This window comes from Triticum dicoccoides, chromosome 5B, assembly GCF_002162155.2.
Source record: "Triticum dicoccoides isolate Atlit2015 ecotype Zavitan chromosome 5B, WEW_v2.0, whole genome shotgun sequence".
In the NCBI taxonomy this organism is placed as follows: Eukaryota; Viridiplantae; Streptophyta; class Magnoliopsida; order Poales; family Poaceae; genus Triticum; species Triticum dicoccoides.
In genome coordinates, this window is record NC_041389.1 from 439,313,964 (window position 1) to 439,325,275 (window position 11,312).

Here is an 11,312-nt window from a genome sequence, read left to right on the forward strand (position 1 = left end):
AATCTAGTAGGCCAAACCAAACTAATAATTCGAAGAGACTTGTAAAGATAACCAATCATACATAAAAGAATTCAGAGGAGATTCAAATATTTCTCATAGATAAACTTGATCATAAACACACAATTCATCGGATCTCGACAAACACACCACAAAAAGAGTTACATCAAATAGATCTCCAAGAAGATCGAGGAGAACTTTGTATTGAGATTCAAAGAGAGAGAATAAGACATCTAGATAATAACTATGGACCCGAAGGTCTGTGGTAAACTACTCACAACTCATCGGAGAGGCTTTGGCGTTGATGTAGAAGCCCTCTGTGATCAATTCCCCCTCCGGTGGAGCGCCGGAAAAGGCTCCAAGATGGGATCTCCCGGGAACAGAAGGTTACGATGGTGGAAATAGTGTTTCGTGGTGCTCCTGGATGTTTTCGGGATATGTAGATATATATAGGCAAAGGAAGTTAGTCAGGGGAGCCACGAGGGGCCCATGAGGCACGGGGGCACGTCCCTCCCTAGGTCGCGCCCTACACCCTCATGGCCGCCTCGGCTGCTTCTTGATGTCCACTCCAAGTCTCCTGGATTGCGTTTGTTCCAAAAAGATCGCTCCCGAAGGTTTCATTCCATCTAGACTCCTTTGATATTCCTTTTCTGTGAAACACTAAAATAGGCAAAAAAAACAGTAATTCAGGTTGGGCCTCCGGTTAGTAGGTTAGTCCCAAAAATGATATAAAAGTGTATAGTAAAGCCCATAAACATCCAAAACGGGTAGTATAATAGCATGGAGCAATCAAAAATTATAGATACATTGGAGACGTATCAGACAACACCTGGTCCCAGACCTGCCAACATTTTAGAGCCGTCAAAGTGCATAATCCATTTGGAGTATGTGTCATACTCTTTAGGGAGTTCGGCCTGTGTCCATTCGGCGACGAAGTCTACCAGTACTTGGGATTTAATGGCTCTCTGTGGTTTATATGTAATGTCGAATGGGAGGAGGTCGATGGCCCACTTGGCAATCCAGCCCGTGCCATCGCGGTTGTTTATTAGGTCAATTAGTGGTACTTCGGGGGCCACCGTGATGGAACACTCTTGAAAGTAGTGTCGTAGTTTCTGGGATGCCATGAAGACCGCATATGCTATTTTTTGATAATGAGGGTACCGAGATTTGCATGGTGTGAGGACAGTGGATACGTAGTATACCGGCTTTTGAAGAAGGAATTTGTGTCCGTCCTCCTCTCGTTCGTCGACGAGCACCGCACTCACAACTTGGTGTGTTGCAGCTATGTATAACAACATGGGTTTGCCAACGTTCGGCGCGGCCAGGATTGGGTTGCCTGCAAAGAGAGCCTTTATTTCTTCCAGTCCGGCCGTCGCCGCGTCCGTCCAATCGAAGTGTTCAGTTCGTCAAAGAAGGCGATAAAGTGGCAATGCCTTTTCTCCCAATCTGGAGATAAAGCGGCTTAAAGCTACCACGCATCTAGTTAGTTTTTGGATTTGTTTAAGGTCTATTGGCGTAGCCAACTGTGACAAAGCTCGGAAGCTGGGTTTGCTTCAATTCCTCTATTGGAAACAATGAAGCCGAGAAGCTTTCCAGCGGGAACGTCGAAAACACATTTTTCCGGATTGAGCTTGATGTCATATGTTCGGAGGTTATCGAATGTGAGCCTCAGATTGTCTATTAAGGATTCGACATGTCTGGTCTTGATGACCACGTCGTCCACATATGCTTCAACTATTTTGCTGATTTGTTTCTCTAGGCATGTTTGAATCATGCGTTGATAGGTGGCACCGGCGTTTTTGAGCCCGAAAGGCATAGTGTTGAAGCAGAAAGGCCCGTATGGGGTGATAAATGCCGTTGCGTCTTGATCAAACTCCTTCATCTTAATTTGATGGTATTTGGAGTATGCGTCGAGGAAACACAATGAGTCGTGTCCTGCGGTAGCATCGATAATCTGATCAATGCGAGGGAGAGGGAAGGGATCCTTAGGGCAGGCCTTGTTGAGGTCTTGGAAATCGACACATAGGCACCAGGATTTATCCTTCTTTGGTACCATCACCAGGTTTGCTAGCCAATCTGGGTGTTTTATTTCTCTGATGAATCCGGCTTCGAGTAACTTAGCTAGCTCCTCTCCCATAGCTTGTCGTTTGGGTTCTGAAAAGCATCATAGTGTTTGCTTGACCGGCTTATATCCCTTCAGTATGTTTACACTACAAAAAATTACACTTCTCTGATGATACGTGTTTGTCACAGTAGGTCACGTTTTTTTGTCATGCATGTACATCCATGATGATTTTATGACAGAATCAAGATAGTCATACCTGCGCTGTCATAGAAGCGTTCCATGACATTACCAAAATTATCATCACGGAAGTGTCCACTTCGATGATGATAAATCGTGCATCATAGAAGTGCTTTCATCAAGGGTGAGCGACACGTGGCATCCATCGTAACGGAACGCCGTTAAGCTATCGGGTCCAGTTTTGGATCCGATAACCCATTAACAGCCCCGACCAATGGGGATTTTCCACGTGTAAAATCATCATTGGCTGGAGGAAACATGTGTCGGCTCACCGTCAGGACAGATGTCATCCACTCATTGGACAGAAGGCGCCTATGATACGTCGACATGTGGCACGACCCAACAGAGGCCCATTCCTGTGAAAAGGCCGGCCCGTTTGACTTGGTCAAAAGGTGGCGGGCCGGCTCGTGGAAAGCCTGTTAACGACATGTTCGCATATAGCCCATTTACAGCCCGCTAACCCAGGGCCCATTACGACCTATCCGTATTAGGCCCAGTAGCGTCATCTAGGCTGTCCAATATGATTCCAGCCCATTTTAACTTCTGGCCCATGACGTCTTTCGGCCCATATGACGCCCTTTGTAACTCTTGGCCCATTAACGGCTCATGGTGAAACTGGCCCGTAATGAACAGTGTATCACTTTATACCCATTAACGGTCCATTATACCATTGGACTGTTTCCATCCCATGTTATCTTTCGGCCTTCTCAGGGCCCATTTATTCTTGGGCTCATTTCCAGCATTCGTTTACTTATGGCCCGTTATTGTCATTTTCTGCTTGTGCGCCAAATTGAGCCCGTGGTTACAGTCGGCCCGTTTGTGGCCCGTTAATACATTGGGTCGTTTTCATAGCGTCATCAAATACGGCCTATTAACGACGGCCCGTTATGGTTGGCCCCATGAACGGACGATTCCAACTCTAGCCCGTTTACAACCATAATGCGGTCTGTTATTGGCCCATGTTTGGCCGATCGATCATACGGCCCATATAAGGCCCATTGATGATACAGCTCATAGAAGGCCCAACGTGTCTACGGCCCGTAGAAGGCCCAATGTGTCTATGGCCCGTAGAAGGCCCATTGTTTCTACGGCCGGTAGGAGGCCTAGTGTCACTATAGTAAATATGTAGCCAATGGTTATTGTGGCCTAGTTTGAAAAAAATAGGTTATTGCGGCCACTAGCAAACCGCGGAAAAAGAACTGCACTGACTACAAGCAAACAAATAAACAAGACAACAAGGAAATAAATAAGGAAGCAACTTATGCTAGGCTATCACGACTATTACACATATTACATGCACTGGGCATCAAAGTTTGCCACCAGTGCAAATATAGGGAACAAAGCAGCATATAAACGCCGCAGCAAAACAAGTCCAGAACTGAAACCGCTTCAGAAGAGCTCAAGAAACAATATCCTGGGTACCCATAATGCTGGCAAGATGCTAAGCAAGCTTATTAACTTTCTCTTGTTTGGCACTTAAATCCTCCGGTGCTTGCTGTTGCACAAGAAAGTACACATCTGATTTCTGCAAGGACTTCCTCAGTTCTTCGGCTTGTTGCCGCAGCACAGCTGACTAATGCCTTTCAGCTTGTAGCTGAGACTGAAGAAGCCGAAGTGATTCAGGCAGCGAGTTCGAAGAGCTTTGATGACCCACAAGTGTAGGGGATCGCAACAGCTTTCGAGGGTAAAGTATTCAACCCAAATTTATTGATTCGACACAAGGGGAGCCAAAGAATATTCTTGAGTATTAGGAGTTGAGTTGTCAATTCAACCACACCTGGATAACTTAGTATCTACAGCAAGGTATTTAGTAGCAAAGTAGTATGATAGTAATGGTAACAGTGGTAAAGGTAAAGATAGTAATAGCAATATTTTTGGGGTTTGTAGTGATTGTAACAATAGCAACGAAAAACTAAATAAGCGAAGCACAATATATGAAAAGCTCATAGGCAATGGATCAGTGATGGATAATTATGTCGGATGTGATTCCTCATGTAATAGCTATAACATAGGGTGACACAGAACTAGCTCCAATTCATCAATGTAATGTAGGCATGTATTCCGAATATAGTCATACGTGCTTATGGAAAAGAACTTGCATGACATCTTTTGTCCTACCCTCCCGTGGCAGCGGGGTCCTAGTGGAAACTAAGGGATATTAAGGCCTCCTTTAATAGAGAACTGGACCAAAGCATTAATACATGGTAAATACATGAACTCCTCAAACTACGGTCATCACCAAGAAGTATCTCGATTATTATCACTTCGGGGTTGTCGGATCATAACAGATAATAGGTGACTAAAGACTTGCAAGATAGGATCAGGAACACACATATATTCATGAAAACATAATAGGTTCAGATCTGAAATCATGGCACTCCCTAATGACAAGCATTAAGCATAGCAAAGTCATAGCAACATCAATCTCAGAACATAGTGGATACTAGGGATCAAACCCTAACAAAACTAACTTGATTACATGGTAAATCTCATCCAACCCATCACCATCCAGCAAGCCTATGATGGAATTACTCACGCACAGCGGTGAGCATCATGAAATTGGTGATGGACGATGGTTGATGATGACGACGGCGACGAATCCCCCTCTCCGGAGCCCCGAACGGACTCCAGATCAGCCCTCCCGAGAGAGATTAGGGCTTGGCGGCGGCACCGTATCGTAAAACGCGATGAAACTTTCTCTCTGATTTTTTCCTCCGTGAGACGGAATATATGGAGTTGGAGTTGAGGTCGGTAGAGCCTTAGGGGGCCCACGAGACAGGGGGCGCGCCCAGGGGGAGGGCGCACCCCCACTCTCATGGACAGGGTGTGGGCCCCCTGGTCTTGATTCTTTCTCTAGTATTGTTTATATTTTCCAAAAAGTGCCTCCGAGGATTTTCAGGACATTTCGAGAACTTTTGTATTCTACACATGAAACAACATCATGGTAATTCTGCTGAAACAGCGTCAGTCCGGTTAGTTTCGTTCAAATCATGCAAGTTAGAGTCCAAAACAAGGGCAAAAGTGTTTGGAAAAGTAGATACGTTGGAGACGTATCAACTGCCCCAAGCTTAAACCTTTGCTTGTACTCAAGCAATTCAGCTGATACACTGAAATTGATAAAGAAAAACTTTTACAAACTCTATTTGCTCTTGTTGTTGTAAACATGCAAAGCCATCATTCAGGTTTCGACAATATTATAACATAACCATACTCACAATAACACTTAGGTCTCACGACTACTCATATCAATAGCATAATCAACTAGCGAGCGATAATAATAAAACTCGGACGACAACTGAGGGAGTCCCGGACTAGGGGGTGTCCGGATAGCCGAACTATCATCATCGGCCGGACTCCAAGACTATGAAGATACAAGATTGAGGACTTCGTCCCATGTCCGGATGGGACTTTCCTTGGCGTGGAAGGCAAGCTTGGTAATACAGATATGTAGATCTCCTACCATTGTAACCGACTCTGTGTAACCCTAGCCCTCTCCGGTGTCTATATAAACCGGATGGCCTTAGTCCATAGGACGAACATCAATCATACCATAGGCTAGCTTCTAGGGTTTAGACTCCTTGATCTCGTGGTAGATCTACTCTTGTAACCCACATCATCAATATTAATCAAGCAGGACGTAGGGTTTTACCTCCATCAAGAGGGCCCGAACCTGGGTAAAAACATCGTGTCCCTCGTCTCCTGTTACCATCCGCCTAGACGCACAGTTCGGGACCCCCTACCCGAGATCCGCCGGTTTTGACACCGACATTGGTGCTTTCATTGAGAGTTCCTCTATGCCGTCGCGGTCAGGAAGGATGCCTTCTCCCGTCTTTAAAGACGGCACCGTCGTCAAGAGAGATTTGGCCGCTGGCCAAACTGTCCGGCTAGGTGGTTTTCTTATGACCGCCTGTTCGGCCACCGCTCCGACGATGACCTCTCAGGTCATCAAAAGCGATCTTCACGTCAGCCCGGAATTCGCCGAGCAGTTAGATCCGATTGAGCTCTCCTCTGTAAACGAGCTCTTGGATCGCATCGCCGCCCTGGGAGTCACCACAGACTACGAGTAGATTGGGCTTAAACCCGGTCTGAGAGAGATTAACTCTCCTCAGGCCACACACCACGTTGTCGTGGTAGAGGAACAATGCGGCAACCCTTCTTCTACGTTGAAAACCAACTATGTCCGGATTCGCGATCCCTCCAAGCCGGTTTCCCGCGAAGGGACGGACGCTAATCAAATACTGAACTTAGAGTCAGGCATCGGACTAGTTTCGTTGGAAAGCATCCAGCAAGTCAAGCTTCCAAATCCGGAAACTTCTTGGCCTTTGAGCCTCAGATGGGGCGGGGTTCCGAACTTGATTCCACCCGCCCACCCAAACATAAGCGATCTATCTCGAATATGGAAAGAGCCCAATGAAACAGTACATCATTACTGGGCCAGATTCCTCCTGGTTATGAACTGGATAAAGGACTGCTGCGAAGAAAGCGCGATTTCAATTTTCTGCAACAATTGCACGGACAAGGGAATCATGAACGCCACAAGTCGTCGCGAAGTTACACGCTTCATCGACCTAGCGACTATCGTACAAAAATACTGTGCGGTAGAGAGTGCCAGGAACACTGAAACTAGGTTTTGGGATAGTCCGGCCTTGACCACAACCCTAGTCCGAAGTAAAAGGGTGCGCCATACTCAAGCACCTGGGTTAAAAACCAAAAAGCAAAGACCCCCTAAAGGGCACGGAACCGTACTGGAGGGCTGGCTCAATGGACCCTGCAAAATCCACAGTACGGAGGGCGCCACTCCAACACACAGCCTTCGAGCATGTTGGATACTACGGCAGGTGGCCAAAAGTGGCGAAGGCTTTTTAGCCCCAGGCAAACAGCCCAGCAGTACCGGTACGGTATTAACAGTCTTCGAGACTTTCGCATCAAATAACATGCGAAAACAAACAATCCGCGGCCTCGCCGAAGTCTACCAAGTAGCAACAGCAAATCCATGGAGTGACACGGCTATCACCTTCAACGCCAGCGACGAACCTAAATTCCGAACAGCTAGAGCACCAGCCGCATTGGTCCTCAGTCCGATAGTGGACGGCTTTCGCCTTACCAAGGTACTCATGGATGGCGGCAGCGGATTAAACCTCATCTACGAGGAAACCCTTCAAATAATGGATATTGACTGGAGCCGCATCGAGCGAAGCAGCACAACCTTCAGAGGGATAATCCCTAGTCGAGAAGTACGCTACACAGGAAAAATCACACTAGATGTAGTGTTCGGCTCACCGGACAATTACAGGTCCGAGGAGGTCACGTTCCAAGTGGCCCCATTCGGCAGCGGATATCACGCTTTGTTAGGGCGAGAGGCATTCACAATCTTCCAAGATATACCCCACTACGGGTACATGAAGCTCAAAATGCCCGGACCCAATGGGATAATCACTCTTGCCAGTGATCCAGATACAGCACTCCGCGCTGAAAATAAGACAGCCGCACTGGCCCTAGAGGCATTGTCCGAAGCCCTAGCGGCAGAGGAACTAACTACGCTGCGCTCCATGGTGGATAGGGACGATGTGATACTCGATAAGAGGTCCAAGTCCACCTCTTTTAAACCAGCAGATGAAATAGTCAAATTTTAGGTCCATCCAACGGACCCCACAAAGACGGCCTCCATTGGGGCACAATTAAGTCCTGATGTCGAAGCCGCACTACGAGAATTCCTTCAGGAAAATTGGGACATTTTGCCTGGCACCCTTCAGACATGCCAGGAATCCCACGCAGGCTGGCAGAGCACAGCCTAAACATCCTAAAAGGATTCAAGCCGGTCAAACAAGCTCTTCGGTGATTTTCCGAACCCAAAAGACAGGCAATGGGAGAAGAGCTAGCCAAACTCTTAGAAGCCGGATTCATCAGAGATATAAAACATCCGGACTGGCTAGCCAATCTAGTAATAGGACCAAAAAAGGACAAATCCTGGCGCCTCTGCGTCGATTTTAAAGACCTTAACAAGGCATGTCCAAAGGACCCTTTCCCCCTCCCTCGCATCGACCAAATCATCGATGCTACCGCAGGACACGATTCATTGTGCTTCCTCGACGCATACTCCGGATACCATCAAATCAAGATGGCGGAGAAAGACCAGGCTGCAACGGCATTCGTTACTCCATATGGGCCATTCTGCTTCAACACAATGCCCTTCGAACTCAAAAACGCCGGCGCAACATATCAGCGCATGATTCAAACATGTCTGGCTACCCAGATAGGAAAAACAGTAGAGGCATACGTAGACGATGTGGTCGTCAAGACCAAACACGTCGAAACTCTAGTAGAAGACTTGAGGGTGACATTCGACAACCTCCGAGCATATGACATTAAGCTCAATCCGGAAAAATGCGTCTTCGGCGTACCAGCCAGAAAGCTCTTGGGCTTCATCGTATCCGGTAGAGGAATTGAAGCAAACCCGGCCAAAATCCGAGCTCTATCACAATTGGATATTCCAAAAGACCCCAAGCAAATGCAAAAACTAACCGGATGCGTAGCGGCCTTAAGTCGCTTCATCTCCCGTTTGGGGGAAAAGGCTCTGCCCCTCTACCGCCTCCTCCGGCGCATCGAACATTTCGAATGGATGGATGCTACCACAACCGGACTCGAAGAAATAAAGGCCATACTGGCAACAAATCCGGTCCTGGCTGCGCCCAGCCTGGGCGAACCTATGTTATTATATATCGCAGCAACACATCAAGTTGTCAGCGCGGTACTCGTCGTCGAGCGAGAGACAGAAGGGCACAGATTCCCTCTTCAAAAACCAGTGTACTACGTATCCACTGTTCTAACTCCATGCAAGTCCCGGTACCCACATTATCAAAAGATAGCATATGCGATGTTCATGGCATCCCGGAAGCTGCGACACTACTTTCAAGAGTGTTCCATAACGGTGGCCTCCGAAGTACCTCTCAACGATATTATAAACAATCGCGACGCAACGGGCAGGATTGCAAAATGGGCTATTGAGCTCTTACCATTTGACATAACCTATAAACCACGGCGAGCTATAAAGTCGCAGGTTCTGGCCGACTTCGTCGCCGAATGGACCGAAGCCGAACTCCCTAAAGAGTACGGCGCATACTCCAATTGGATCATGCATTTCGACGGATCCAAAATGTTGGCTGGCTTGGGGGCTGGCATCGTCCTGACGTCCCCAACTGGAGACACAATCCAATACGTACTTCAGATAATGTACATGGACTCCAATAACGCAGCCGAATACGAGGCCCTTCTACATGGCCTCCGGATGGCAATCTCCATGGTCATTCAACGCCTAGAGGTGCGCGGGGATTCAAACCTCGCAATATCCCAAGTAAATGGAGACTTTGATGCCAAAGATCCAAAAATGGCAGCTTACCGCAACACCGTCCTAAAAATGTCATCTTGGTTCGAAGGACTGGACTTCCACCATGTAGCCCGGGATAATAATCAGGCAGCAGACGTTTTAGCACGCATCGGCGCGAAACGAGACGCCGTCCCTCCAAACATCTTCCTGGAACGGCTCTTCAAGCCATCCGTGTTATGGGAAGAGGAGTCCGGAAATAACAATCCGGAGCCAGATGCATCACCAAACTCAGACCATTCTGACACAATCGGCGGCTCAGCCAACGAAATAACACCTTCAGCTCACGAAATAATGGCAGTAATTGCCCCGTGGAAAGAACCATTCCTAGCCTACTTAATTCGGCAGGAACTTCCCGAAGACCAAAATGAGGCCCGCTGCATAGTTCGGCGATCTAAAGCCTACAAGGTCCATGAGGGAAAACTTTATAAGAAAAGCACAACCGGAGTCCTTCAAAGGTGTATCTCCGAAGAGGAGGGGCGGAATCTCCTGGCTGAAATTCACGCCGGACTCGGCGGGCACCACGCTGCAGCCCGGGCACTCGTAGGCAAGGCCTTCCGTACAGGATTTTATTGGCCGACAGCCCAGGCAGATGCTCAGGACTTAGTCCAACGATGCGTCGGTTGCCAGCTCTTTGCTAATCAGAGCCACATGCCACCCATCGCCCTCAAAACTATAACCATTACCTGGCCGTTCGCGGTCTGGGGGCTTGACATGGTTGGACCCCTTAAAGGGGGAACCCACAAGCACAAATACTTATTGGTCATGGTGGACAAATTCACCAAATGGATTGAGGCCAAGCCGGTTAAAACGGCAGAATCCGGACCGGTGATAGACTTCCTATCCGGGGTAGTACACCATTTTGGCGTCCCCCATAGCATCATCACTGATAACGGCATGAACTTCACTACCGACGAGGTTAAACTCTGTTGCAAAAACATGGGCATCAAGCTCGATAACGCTTCAGTCTATCACCCCCAAACTAACGGTCAAGTCGAGCGAGCAAATGGTCTAATCATGAGCGGCATCAAACCCAGAGTAGTGCGGTCCCTCAAAGAATCTAACACGCACTGGGTAGAGGAGCTCGACTCCGTACTCTGGGGGCTGCGGACCACGCCAAACCGAACTACTAGATTCACACCATTTTTCATGGTGTATGGCGCAGAGGCAGTTCTGCCTTGCGATATAATTCATGACTCACCTCGTGTGCGCATGTACGAAGAAAGAGAAGCCGAGTTGGATCGGCAGGACAGTTTGGACGCCTTAGAGGAGGAGCAGGACGTGGCATTCTATCAGCAGCAGGCTCGAAGATATCAAAGCAGAGAAGTACAGGCCAAAACTTACAATGTCGGCGAACTCGTTCTACGCCTGCCGGACAAGAAAAAGGACAAACTTAAGCCCAAGTAGGAAGGTCCCTTCATCATCGACCAAGTCCTGACTAGTGGAGCATACCGTCTACATAAAGCATCTGACAACTGACTCGAGCCGAACCCATGGAACGCAGCCCGTCTCCGAAGATTCTATGCCTAAACACCGGACTACGAGTTCGTCTCACTCCCCGGTCCACCTTTTTATATTTTTTACTGTCTCTTGTCCCCCTCCTTCTTCCCACTTTTTTTTCAATACCTTTTA